The sequence below is a fragment of the Hipposideros armiger genome, unplaced genomic scaffold, assembly GCF_001890085.2.
Source record: "Hipposideros armiger isolate ML-2016 unplaced genomic scaffold, ASM189008v1 scaffold_675, whole genome shotgun sequence".
NCBI lineage: Eukaryota > Metazoa > Chordata > Mammalia > Chiroptera > Hipposideridae > Hipposideros > Hipposideros armiger.
This window is the reverse complement of record NW_017732025.1, coordinates 1,000,789-1,012,455: the sequence shown is the minus strand read 5'-3', so window position 1 is coordinate 1,012,455 and position 11,667 is coordinate 1,000,789. Positions and strand designations below refer to the sequence as shown.

The window sequence follows — 11,667 nt, the reverse complement described above, 5'->3', positions numbered from 1 at the left end:
CACCAATGTTTATAGGTGCATTATTCACAATAGTAAAAAGGTAGAAATCCTAAGTGTCCATTGACAGATGAGTGGATAAACAAAATGTTTTATATACGTACTGTGGAATATTATTCAACATTAAAAAGGAAGAAAGTCTTAACACATTTTACAACATGGATGAACCTTAAAGACATTATGCTACATGAAATAAGCCAAACACAAAATGACAAATATTGTGTAATTTCACTTATATAAGGCACCTAGAATAGTCAGATTCAGAGAGAGAGGGTAGAATTGTGGTTGCCAAGGGCATGGACGAAGGGGGATAGGGAGTGATTTAATGGGTATAGAGTTTCAATTTGGAAAGATAAAAAGTTCTGAAGATATACAGTGGTGATGGTAGCACAACAATTTGAATGTACTTAATGCCACAACTATACACTTAAAAATTTTTTAAATGGTAAATTTTATATTATATACATTTTATGACAAAATAGAAAACAAAGAATAGAAGCAAACAGCAAAGTTAAGTGGGAGGATTGTGAAGAAAAGCTGAAGTAATGGAACTGACTAAAACATTTTCAAGCATCACTTCTCCTTCAAGTTTTGCCTTTGTTTGTTCAGGGTTTACAAGGACCCCCTGGGAGTACAGGAGACAGGGGACTTGCAGGAGAACCAGTAAGTTTCTCTTTATACTTTTCTAATTGTGTTTTTCTCATAATGTACTAACCTTGCTGTTATTATTGCCATCTTGTGCTGTGGCTGGTTTATTTCTGAAAGCAGCATTTATTGTGGACACCTAATTATACAGAAGGAATATTTTGCTGTGAATACAGGCTTTAGTGCCTTCCTGGTTTCGTAGAGTCAAATTTGTTCCTTTTAACCTGGAACTGTTAAAATTGCACATATTTATATTTCAACAAAGATAACTCTGTTTTATTTAATCTCAGAAATTTTCTTTCTGAATGGCTTGTTGTTAGTATAATAACAACACACACACACACACACACACACACACACACACACACACACACACAGTCACATTTATGAGGCCAACTCTATATTAAAGACCATATAGAGAAACCAAACTCTACATCTGATTGGCCAAAATGTACAAACATGGCAAAAATGTTGTTACATCAATAATACAAAACTTACATGACAATTTCATAAATGTGATTCAATTATAGTTTCCATGGAAAATGAATTATGAAAAGAAAAGACCTTGTCACACCTACTTTCTCAAAATTTATTCTTTATTGCCTATGAAGTCATCCTTCTGGGATGATATCAGATGTAATATGCTGTAACATGTTTTTAAGATTTACAATACAATATATTCTTTCAAATTACTGGACTGATCTCATCCATCAGTTGACACAAAAGTTTGCAAGTGGCCTTTGCATAACTCATTTAGCTAGTAGCAAGTGGAAAGTTCTAAAAGTCAAAGAGTTTTTGTTACCAAAATGTATTCGTTTCCTCCTTTACACAGTTAACCTATGATATAAACTCTCTAAACAATAAATAAAGATTTTATCATATATATATATAGTTATTTCCATTGCAAGAATCTTAGACATCATATTGATTTTTATCAAATTGAACCCTTCTCAGTTTACTCCATATTTTGTATCTCTCAACTTTCCATCCCAATTCTAATATTTAGTTCATCAAAAATAATGCAACTCTTTTTAGCATTATTTACTTAAATAGCAGATTCTTCTAAAAAGTCTGTAGCTCCTTGAAGTCAGAAACCATTTTTTTCACCTTTGCAATCTTCTTTCCTGGTATAATGCCTGGCATACTATATCTACTTAGTGCATGTTTGTTAAACTGACTTGACAAACAGTCATATACCCAAAGGTATAATGATTCAGCCACTAATGTTAGATGAAGTGACATGGAAAGAAAACTACTTTAGTCTTACTAATGAACACATTTAAGCAAAGATAAATGTGTCAATAGAGTTATGGCAACAGCAAAGACAGTATCTTGGGCTTTATGCAAGAAAAAAAATGTTATTGTAGCCATAAATGACTAAATGCCTTAATAGCACCTAAAAATTGATATTCAGGTCACAGAGTTAGTGGGGCTTGTAAATAAAATATAAGCCAATTTATAATAAGTAGAATAAGCTTTGTTTCGTATATTTGAGCTGCCCAGCCAAAAGAAAAGAACAGAAGTAAATTGGTAAATGAAGGACATAGAACACATGTAGAAACATATTTCTATTTTGAGAATAACAAAATAGAGAGAACTACAACTGTTCTATAGCCAAGACCTATTAGAGTGGTCTCTTTTTCTCAGATGAGATTCAAAACTGGTTTATTCATTGCAATGCAAGTATTGGGATTTGGATAGTTGACCATTTATTCATTCAATCAACAAATACTTATTAAGAACCCGCACTTGGAGTGTAGTGGTCAGCATGGAGTTTTCAGTCTAATGGTAAATGTACACATTAATGAATAACAGGTAAATGGATAACTTAATACTGGCATAAATAATGTCAAGTACAGGAATTCGGTTCTAAGACAATGTGTAACACAGAAACTACCCGACTCTGGGGTTAAGGAAAGTTTCCATAAGGAGGAACCTTGGAGCTGTAATCTCAAATGGTAGGACTTAGTAGTTACTTACTAAGTTACTTACGGGTTAAGGAAAGTTTCCATAAGGAGGAACCTTGGAGCTGTAATCTCAAATGGTAGGACGAATGGTAGTTACTTAGGCAAAGATGAGGCAAGGTGATTCCAGAGAGAAGTCGTGAGCTGGGAAGAAACGCTACATATTTATGTGAAGATCTAAAAGAAGGCCAGTATGACTGTGGCAGAGTCAAGTGAAAAGAAGGTGCAAGATGAGGAGAGAAAGGGAAGCAAGTGACAAAACACATGCATCTTTATGAGCCCTATTCCCAGGGATTTGTATTTTTTGTCCTAAGGACAAAGGGATGTCATTGAAAGGGTGGGGCTAGTTTTATGATCCAATTATTGCTTCGTTAAAATTACTCAAACCACAGTCTACCTAGAGATCAAATTGTAAGGGACCAAGAATGGACAAGAATGGCTTTCTGTTGCAATAATCCAGATAGGAGATGGTAGAACCCTTTTGATAAGCAGGGAAAACAAGTGGATAGATATATAAGATTTGAAAGGAGATAAAATCAACAGGAGATACATATCCTATATGTGAAGTATGATTCCTGTGTTTCTGGCTTGAAGAATTAATGAGATTATAATTCAGCAATTCCACATCGGGGTATGTACCCAAAAGAACTGAAAGCAGGATCTCAAACAGATAGGACAAACCCTGTCTGATTCCACTTATATGAGATTCTAAGAGTAGTCAAATTCACAAAGACAGAAAGAGGGGAGAGACAGAAAATGCAGAATACGCACAAAGATTTATGCACATAGGTGTTTTTCTCAGTGTGTTTATAATAGGATAAGAATACATTCTGAGGAGAATAAATTTTAAAATATTATCCATAATATTTAATAAGCCATAATTGAGAAATATAAATGACCTCTTAGTAACCTTAATGATTATATTGTTGAGTTGAGGACAACTTCAGTGAGCCTATATACCAACCTTATAATCCTATCATTCAAATGTTTACCTCAGCTATTTCACAATGTCACATTATGTTACAGACCTTCACTTTCATTCATAGTCTAACATACATATAATAAATTAACTGAAGCAAAATTTTACTGCAAAGAAGAATTAAAAACAACATAAATGTCTAGTATTAAGAAAATGATTAATTTATGGTACTGTGGAATATTAAATGGAATACTATGTAACCATTGAACAGTTTTGTCATGAAATATTTAAAATAATGTGGTAAATAACTCTCTAAAGCAATAGAGAGCTATTTATAAGTGTGTCCCCTTAATAGAAGTAGAAGGAAATATAAAAGAACATTTACAGTGTTTGACTTAATCTTTTTTTTGTACTTTCCACACTTTTTAAATATTTTTAAATGAATATTACTATAAGAATTTAGAAAAACAATTTAACATAACCAACCATACCAGTTTTGCTCCCCATTACTACATTTTTAAAAAGTGAGGTATTCACAAAATTGTGATGGGATATTTTTAATTTCGTACAAAATTTTAATGATCTTGTTATTTTCTGAATCTAAAAAATACTTTCTGTCTTTCCAGAAAGATCGAAAAGTGCAAGAAGTTTTTTTATCTGACTAGAGAAATACCATTACATTGCTAAATAAGTATTAATTTATCTAAAATAAGTCTAGCCACTTATATGGCTCCCACACACTAAAAAGATCCTTTAGATTCAGCAATTAAATGCTTATTAGGCCACAAGCTAATTACTCAATGTCCATTCACTTAAAATTAAACTATTCACTATTACAGTGACCAAGATTACCATAAACATCCCAACATGTGTTTTATTACACCTCAGTGATTATCTCCTGTAATCAGTGTTACATCAATTCATATGAAACAGGAATCATTCAAGTGTCCTTAGTACCATGATAAAGTATGACATCAAGCAAACTCCAACATATTGTTATTTCATTAGAGCAAATATTTGCTTCTTCAAAACTGCTATTTTGTTTGTCACATATTTACCAGGAATACTAAATAAATCTATAATTATCATACCCATTAAATAAGATAATTTTTGAAAGTCCTTAGCACAATATTTCATATTTATTAGCACTTGATAAATCTTCATTGAATGAGTAAATAAGTTAAGGAAGGAAAGAATGAACGGTACTGTCCTTTCTTTCCATTTCTTTCGAGCCCATGCATACCTTAACATTATTCACAAAAGAAACACAGATGTGTAAACTAAGGATAAAATTTTTTAATAAGGCACTACACTAATAAATGTATCATGTAATATTACATATGATATCTTTAAATTCCATATTTAGGTGCATATTTTAACGGAGTAATCTTTGATTCTCAGATTTGAAATTTTGTTTTAATACAGGGGCCAAGAGGACTGCAGGGTGACGCTGGACCTCCTGGAGAAATAGGTGCTGAGGTAATTGTTTTGTGGCTTTTTCTTTTTAGTTCATCAATGCTCAATACTTTTTATAAGACTCCTCTGAGGTATAGTTGATATATTAGATATGCACATAAATTATGAAGAATAATTCTATAGTTTTTTTCATATTCAGAAAATAAAGCCTAAAATTCAATTATAATAAAAGCAGGATGACTGTTGTATGGACCACGTTGTACACATAGCAAGTTCTCCTCTTAACAATTCATTTAAGTGATAGAACAAAGCGATAGAATTGATATTTAAATGATAAAAAAAGTTTCCCTTCAGTTACTGAGAGTTAACTTAATAGCCCTCCACACTAAGATGTTATATCTCCTTCATAGAAGGATATTAAGAAGTGAACCCATGTTAGGATACACTTTGGAATAACAAACAACAGTCGTATAATTCTGTTGTTTGTTAACTTAGCACTAAATAAGTTAGACATAAAACCTCTCCTTCCTTGACTTCTATAAAACTGCTGTCTCTTGGTTCTCCTCTTTAGCTTCTGATTAGCCTTCCTCAGTCTTTATGTGAAGCTGTCCTTCCTCTTCTTCAGTTTAGCAATCATATTATCACAGTGACTTTAATTAATTACCAGTATTATTTCGATAGCTCTCAGATGAATGGTTCTAACTCATGCTTCTCTCTTCAGCTACAGTTACTGATTTCCTGTTGCCTTTTACATATGTACCTAGTATCCTAAAACATCTCAAATTCAAAATATCTAAACCAAACCCATCATTCCCCATTGTTCTTTCTCCTTTTTTCCCATGTCACTGCAAGATAACCCTTTTACCCAATAACCCAAAACTGAGTCATCCTAGACTTCTTTTCCTTCTTTATCCTCTCCAATTAGCCATCATTTCCCTTTGAATGAGTCCCCCCAGTGTCTCAACTCTAACCTTTCTTTTTCATCATTGTTGCCAGTGCTCTAGTCCTCCACTTTTAGCCCAGGTTTCCTCCTACTCCCATCATTCCTTAACTACTTGTTGCCAGTTTATCTTTGTCATACCATTCCTCTCCTCAAACATTTTCAACAGCTCTTAAACCTTTAATAAAATGTCAGTTTTTTAACATGGTAAATAATTTTCTACATTATCTAACCTCTGTAGGATTGTTCAACCACATTCCAATAAAACTTTTCTCCTCCCTTATGTATTCCAGCTTTGTTGACCTATTTTTAATTCTGTGATTATACCATGTTTTTTTGTTCTGCACTATATATCCACTGGGGATAAAAGGATGGCTGAGATATGATCCCTGGCTCCTTTAGTAATTTATAACCTATTCCAGAATATAATCATTTAAAAGATCATTACACTGCAATATGTTAGACCCGATGATGGAAATATTCACAGGGCAGTTTAGGAGAATTTAGCTTTACTTGGATAAGGGGAAATAGAAGATTTGGGGAGATGGGCAGGGAATGAGATGAGTTTTAAGGAATGAGTAAAGTTAGCCATATGAAAAAAGGGGAATAAGGATAAGGGAATTCCAGGAAAAGGTATAGTGTGAAGAGGAACATGCAAACATGAGGCAGTATGGATTCTATGATGATTCAAATCAAAGAAAGGAGTGGTAATAGGTGAAGTTTTAGAAAAATGATTAGATCTTGATAAGTCTTGTGTACATTGTTAAGAAGTTGAACTTTGTATATTCTGGGCTATCATAAGTAACCATAAGGTATAAACAAGGCAGTGATAAAGTCAAATTTGTATATTTGGGAGATAATTCCAGCAGTCACATGGAGGATGCATTTTAGAAGACAAAAGTGAAGACGTGCACACTACTAAAAGTCTGTTGCCTTCAACCAGGCAATCTGACCTAATGTAGTAGGCATAGAAAAGGAAAGGAGGGGATGGATTTGAGAAATATTTTTATATAAATGCTATAGAACCTGCCTATGTGTTGGATATGGAAAGTAAAGGGAAAACAGAAGTAATAAAGAGAATATATTATTCCCAGATTTCTAGGTTGTGCAACAGAATGGGTGATAATACCCATTTCTGAGGCCATTGAAGAATGTTAGGGAGATTAAAGTCATAATCTGCTAATCTTCCCCAAATACATGGTTAACAAGTAGCAGTACGAGGCTTAAATCCTCATCTGACTCAGAAGGTCCTGCTGAGGTGTCATCAGAAACATGGTGGCTTGAGGGGTCCTCCTTGATCTGTCCCCTTGAAGTTACAACAAGTAGAACAGCTGTAATTCAACAAAGGATTCCTTGCGTAACACACAAACACATCTGAGTGAACTGCACATCAAAACATCTGAAGGTGGGCGAATGAGGTGAACAGGGAAGGAGGGAAGGGAGAACAGAGATGGATGCATGGACGCAGCCCAGAACTCACTGTGTTCCCAGGAGAGGAAAGGATTCAGGCTGCAGATGCACTCTCTGTGGCCCCAAGGATTCCTGCCTGAGTGATCAGCATACAATACAGCTAAACCCAGCAATCAGGCAGAGACATTGGGGCAGAGACCGAATACAGAAGTGCAGCAGCTGTGGTCTAGCAGCTCTTGTCGCCAGGCAGAATACAGAGCCACAGAGCCTGGCTGCCTCCCTGCACCCACCTAGACCTTGCCTCTCCACGTTTTCTTCCAGAGCTAGCAGTGGGCCGCAGAAAAAAACTGTAGCAATATCACGTTAAAGAGCAGAATATCTACAGCCCTGAGAACTGGAGAGACAGTTTGTGAGTGGCAGATGCACACTACAGCTAATCCTAGTGATAAGGATAGAGATATACAGGTGAGGCAGTTGTGATCTGGTAGTTGTCATTACTTAGAGGAGAACAAAGCCAAAAACACACCAGCTACCTCTCCCAGGCCACCCCACCCCCATATTTTACAACTGAGCCCAGCAGGGGTATCCAGGTCTATGCAGCTCTGCATCTGGCTGCAGGGGCAGCACTGAGATTGCAGGGGTTCAGAACCCCCTCGCCCACCATATTCTCCCATGGGAGTGGAGTCCTGAGACTGAGGCAACCTGATTACATAGGAGACAACCACCTCCCCAGGGCACCTTCCACCCTGAGAAGCCAGGATAGAGCAAGAGAAAATAAAATACTCCAGCACTACCTACTGGAAAACAAAAGAAAAACTTCTTCATATCAACCTGCTGCAGAATTCATTCCCATAGATGCCTAGGAAGAGAAATAATCCATCAATTATAATGGACAACCAAGGTAACAAGGTTACTCAGAAAGAAAATTTAAAATCCCCAGAAAACAAACTTAAAGACATGGAAATATGTGACTTAAGTGACAGATAATTCAAGTTTGCAGTTCTGAAAAAACTCAATAAGATTCAAGAAAACTCAGATGGGCAGTTTAATGAACTCAGAAATAAAATCAATGAACAAAAGGAATACTTTACCAAAGAGATTGAAATTTTTAAAAAGAACCAAATAGAAATTCTGGAGCTGAAGAACTCAATAAAAGAGACGAAGAATGAAAGTGAGCTTAGGAAATAGAGCTGACCAGATGGAGGAAAGAATTAGTAATATCAAAGGTAGAATCTGGAAATGACACAGATGGAAGAAGAGACTTGAGAGTTAACAGAAATAAGGGAACTCTACAAGAACTGACTCCATCAGAAAGAATAATATAAGAATAATGGGCATACCAGAAGGAGAAGAGAGGGAGAAGGGAACAGAAAGCACATTAAAAAAAAATAGTCGATGAGAACTTCCCAAGCCTATGGAAAGAACTGGGTCCTCAAACCCAAGAAGCAAACAAAACATCTAATTATCTCAATCTTAAAGGCCTTCTCCAAGGCACATTGTATTGAAACTGTCAAAAATTAATGACAAAGAAAAAATTGTCAAGGCCCCAAAGGGAAAGAAGCCAGTAACAAAGGAAAGCCAATTAGATTATCATGAAATTTTTCATCAGAAACTCTACAAGCTAGGAGGGGGTAGAATCAAATATTCAAACTATTGAAAGAGAGAAGTTACCCGCCAAGAGTAATCTATCCAACAAAGTTATCCTTTAGATATAAAGCAATAATAAAGACCTTTCCAGATATACAGAAGCTGAGGGAATTTTCCACCACGAGGCCTGCATTACAGCAACCACTAAAGGAGGTTATTCTAACTAAAACAAAAAGACAAAAGGATACAAAACTACAAGTAAGATGGCTAACAGACAGAGAGAGGCAGGAAATGGCAACCCTTACTCAGAATAGGGCATTATACACTTAAATATAACATAAAGGGTAAAGGAGACTAAAACATAAAAAAGAAAAAGATAAGACAGTTTGCTATTGCAAATTGGAAATGAACTTACAGCATAGATAGGGATAATTTGTGACAACAGAAGCATAAAAGGGGGGTGGTGGTAAAGGTCTGAATCTGCAAGGGGGAATGGAGATAAGAGGTATGCTAAAGAAAAAGGACTGCTGTATGTATTGAACTTTCTTTTACATAAACTTAATGGTAACCACTCAAAAAACAAAAACAAAAGCAAACAAACATAAAAAAAAAACAATAGTCCAAAACTGAGACACATAAAACAGAGGAAACAAAGAAAAAAATTATAAATCATAGAACATCACCAAATTAAAGTAACAGACAGAAACACAAAGGCAAAGAAACAATGGAGACACCAGGCTACCAGAAAATAAAAAATTGAATGATAGGAAATCCCCATATATCAATAATTGGCCTAAATGCAAATGGACTGAACTCACCAAGAAAAAAACACAGAGGAGCAGGTTGAATCCAAAAATGAAACCCAACTATATGCTGCCATCGAGAGACACATCTCAGCTGCAAGGACAAATATGGACTCAAAGTGAAAGGGTCAAAAATGATACTCCAAGCAAGTAATATCCAGAGAAAAGAAGGTGTACCCATACTTATATCTGATGAAGCAGACTTCAAGATTAAAAAGGTATCATTTCATAATGATAAAGGAGACAATACAACAAGAAGACATAATACCTATCAAGATGTATGCTCCCGATCAGGGAGCACCAAAATATATAAAGCAACTACTGATAAAGCTAAAGGGAGAAACTAACAAAAGCACATTTATAGTAGGGGACCTAAATATTCCATTGACAGCTATGGATAGCTCATCTAAACAGAAAAATCAATAAGGAAACATCAGCCTTAAATGACATATTGGACCAAATAGACATAATCAAGCCTTACAGAACCTTTCATCCCAGAAAACCAGACTATACATTCTTTTTAGTGAACATAGAACATATGTTGGCAAAACTAGCCTCAATGAACCTAAGAAGATTGAAATCATACCAAACATATTAACCAACCACAATGCTTTGAAATTAGAGATCAACTATTCAAAGAAAGCAGGAAAAACCACAAATATGTGGAGATTAAACAACATGCTGCTAAAGAACTACTGGCCCAAAGAAGGAATAAAAAGAGAGATCAAAAGATACATAGAAACAAATGAGAATAAAAATACAACATATCAAAATTATTGGGACACTGTGAAAGTAGTAATAAGAGGGAAATTTATATCATTACAGGCCTATCTCAAGAAACAAACAAACAAAAGTCCCAAATTAACAACCTAAAATTACATCTTAAAGAACTAGAAAAAGAACAAATGAAACCCACAGTCAGCAGAAGGAAGGAAATAATAAAAATTAGAGCACAATTAAATAGACCAGAAAAGGACAATAGAAAAAAATTAGTGCAACAGAGATCTGGTTCTTTGAGAAGATTAATAAAATTGACAAACCCCTGCTAGACTCATTAAGGCAAAAAAAGAAAAGACAAATAAAAGTGAAAGAGAAGTTACAATGGATACCACAGAAATACAAGAATCATATAAGAATATGAAGGAACATATGCCACCAAATTCAATTACCTAGAAGAAATGGACAAGTGCTTAGAAATATATGACCTTCCTAGACTGTATCACGAAGAACTACAAAATCTAAATAGACCGATCAACAGTAAGGAAATTGAGACAATCATCCAAAACCTCTGCAAAGTCCAGGACCAGATGCCTTCACTGGTGAACTCTACTAAACATTCAAAGATGATTTAATACCTGTGCTCCTCAAACTCTTCCAAAAAATTGAAGAAGAGGCAATACTTCCTAACTCATTTTATGAGGCCAACATTACCCTGATACCAAAACCTGGTAAGGGTAACACAAAAAAGAAAACTACAGACCAATATCTCTGATGAATATAGACGTAAAAGTCTTAAACAAAATACTGGCAAGTGAATACAACAATACATTAAATGAATACAACAATACAGTAAAAAGATTATACATCCACATTAAATAGGGTTCATTCCTGGGGTGCAAAATGGTTCAACACATGCAAATCAATCAATGTGATACCTACATAAACACAATAAAGGACAAAAACCTTATATCAGTAGATGTAGAAGAAGCATTTGACAAGATACAATATCCATTTATGATTAAAACAACAAAATGGGTATAGAAGAAAAGAACCTCAACATAATAAAGGCCATATATGATAAACCCTCAGCTAATATCATATTTAATGGTGAAAAACTGAAAGCTTTTAATCTATATCAGGAACAAGAGAGGGATACCACCTCTCTCCACTGTTATTCAACAGGGTATTGGAAGTCCTACCCAGAGCAACCAAGCAAGAGAAATAAATGCATCAAAATTGGGAATGAATGAGTTAAATTGTCACTTT

The 11,667-nt window shown here is 34.9% G+C and overlaps 1 protein-coding gene across 1 annotated transcript in view; it reads left to right on the top strand.

Moving 5' to 3' along the window:
* COL24A1 (collagen type XXIV alpha 1 chain) overlaps positions 1-11,667 on the top strand; it is a 121,299-nt gene that overhangs the window by 8,165 nt on the left and 101,467 nt on the right. The window contains exons 4-5 of the mRNA XM_019626407.1: positions 607-660; positions 4,951-5,004. The gene's annotated coding sequence lies outside the window, so the exon portion shown is untranslated. The remainder of the gene's footprint in view (positions 1-606; positions 661-4,950; positions 5,005-11,667) is intronic.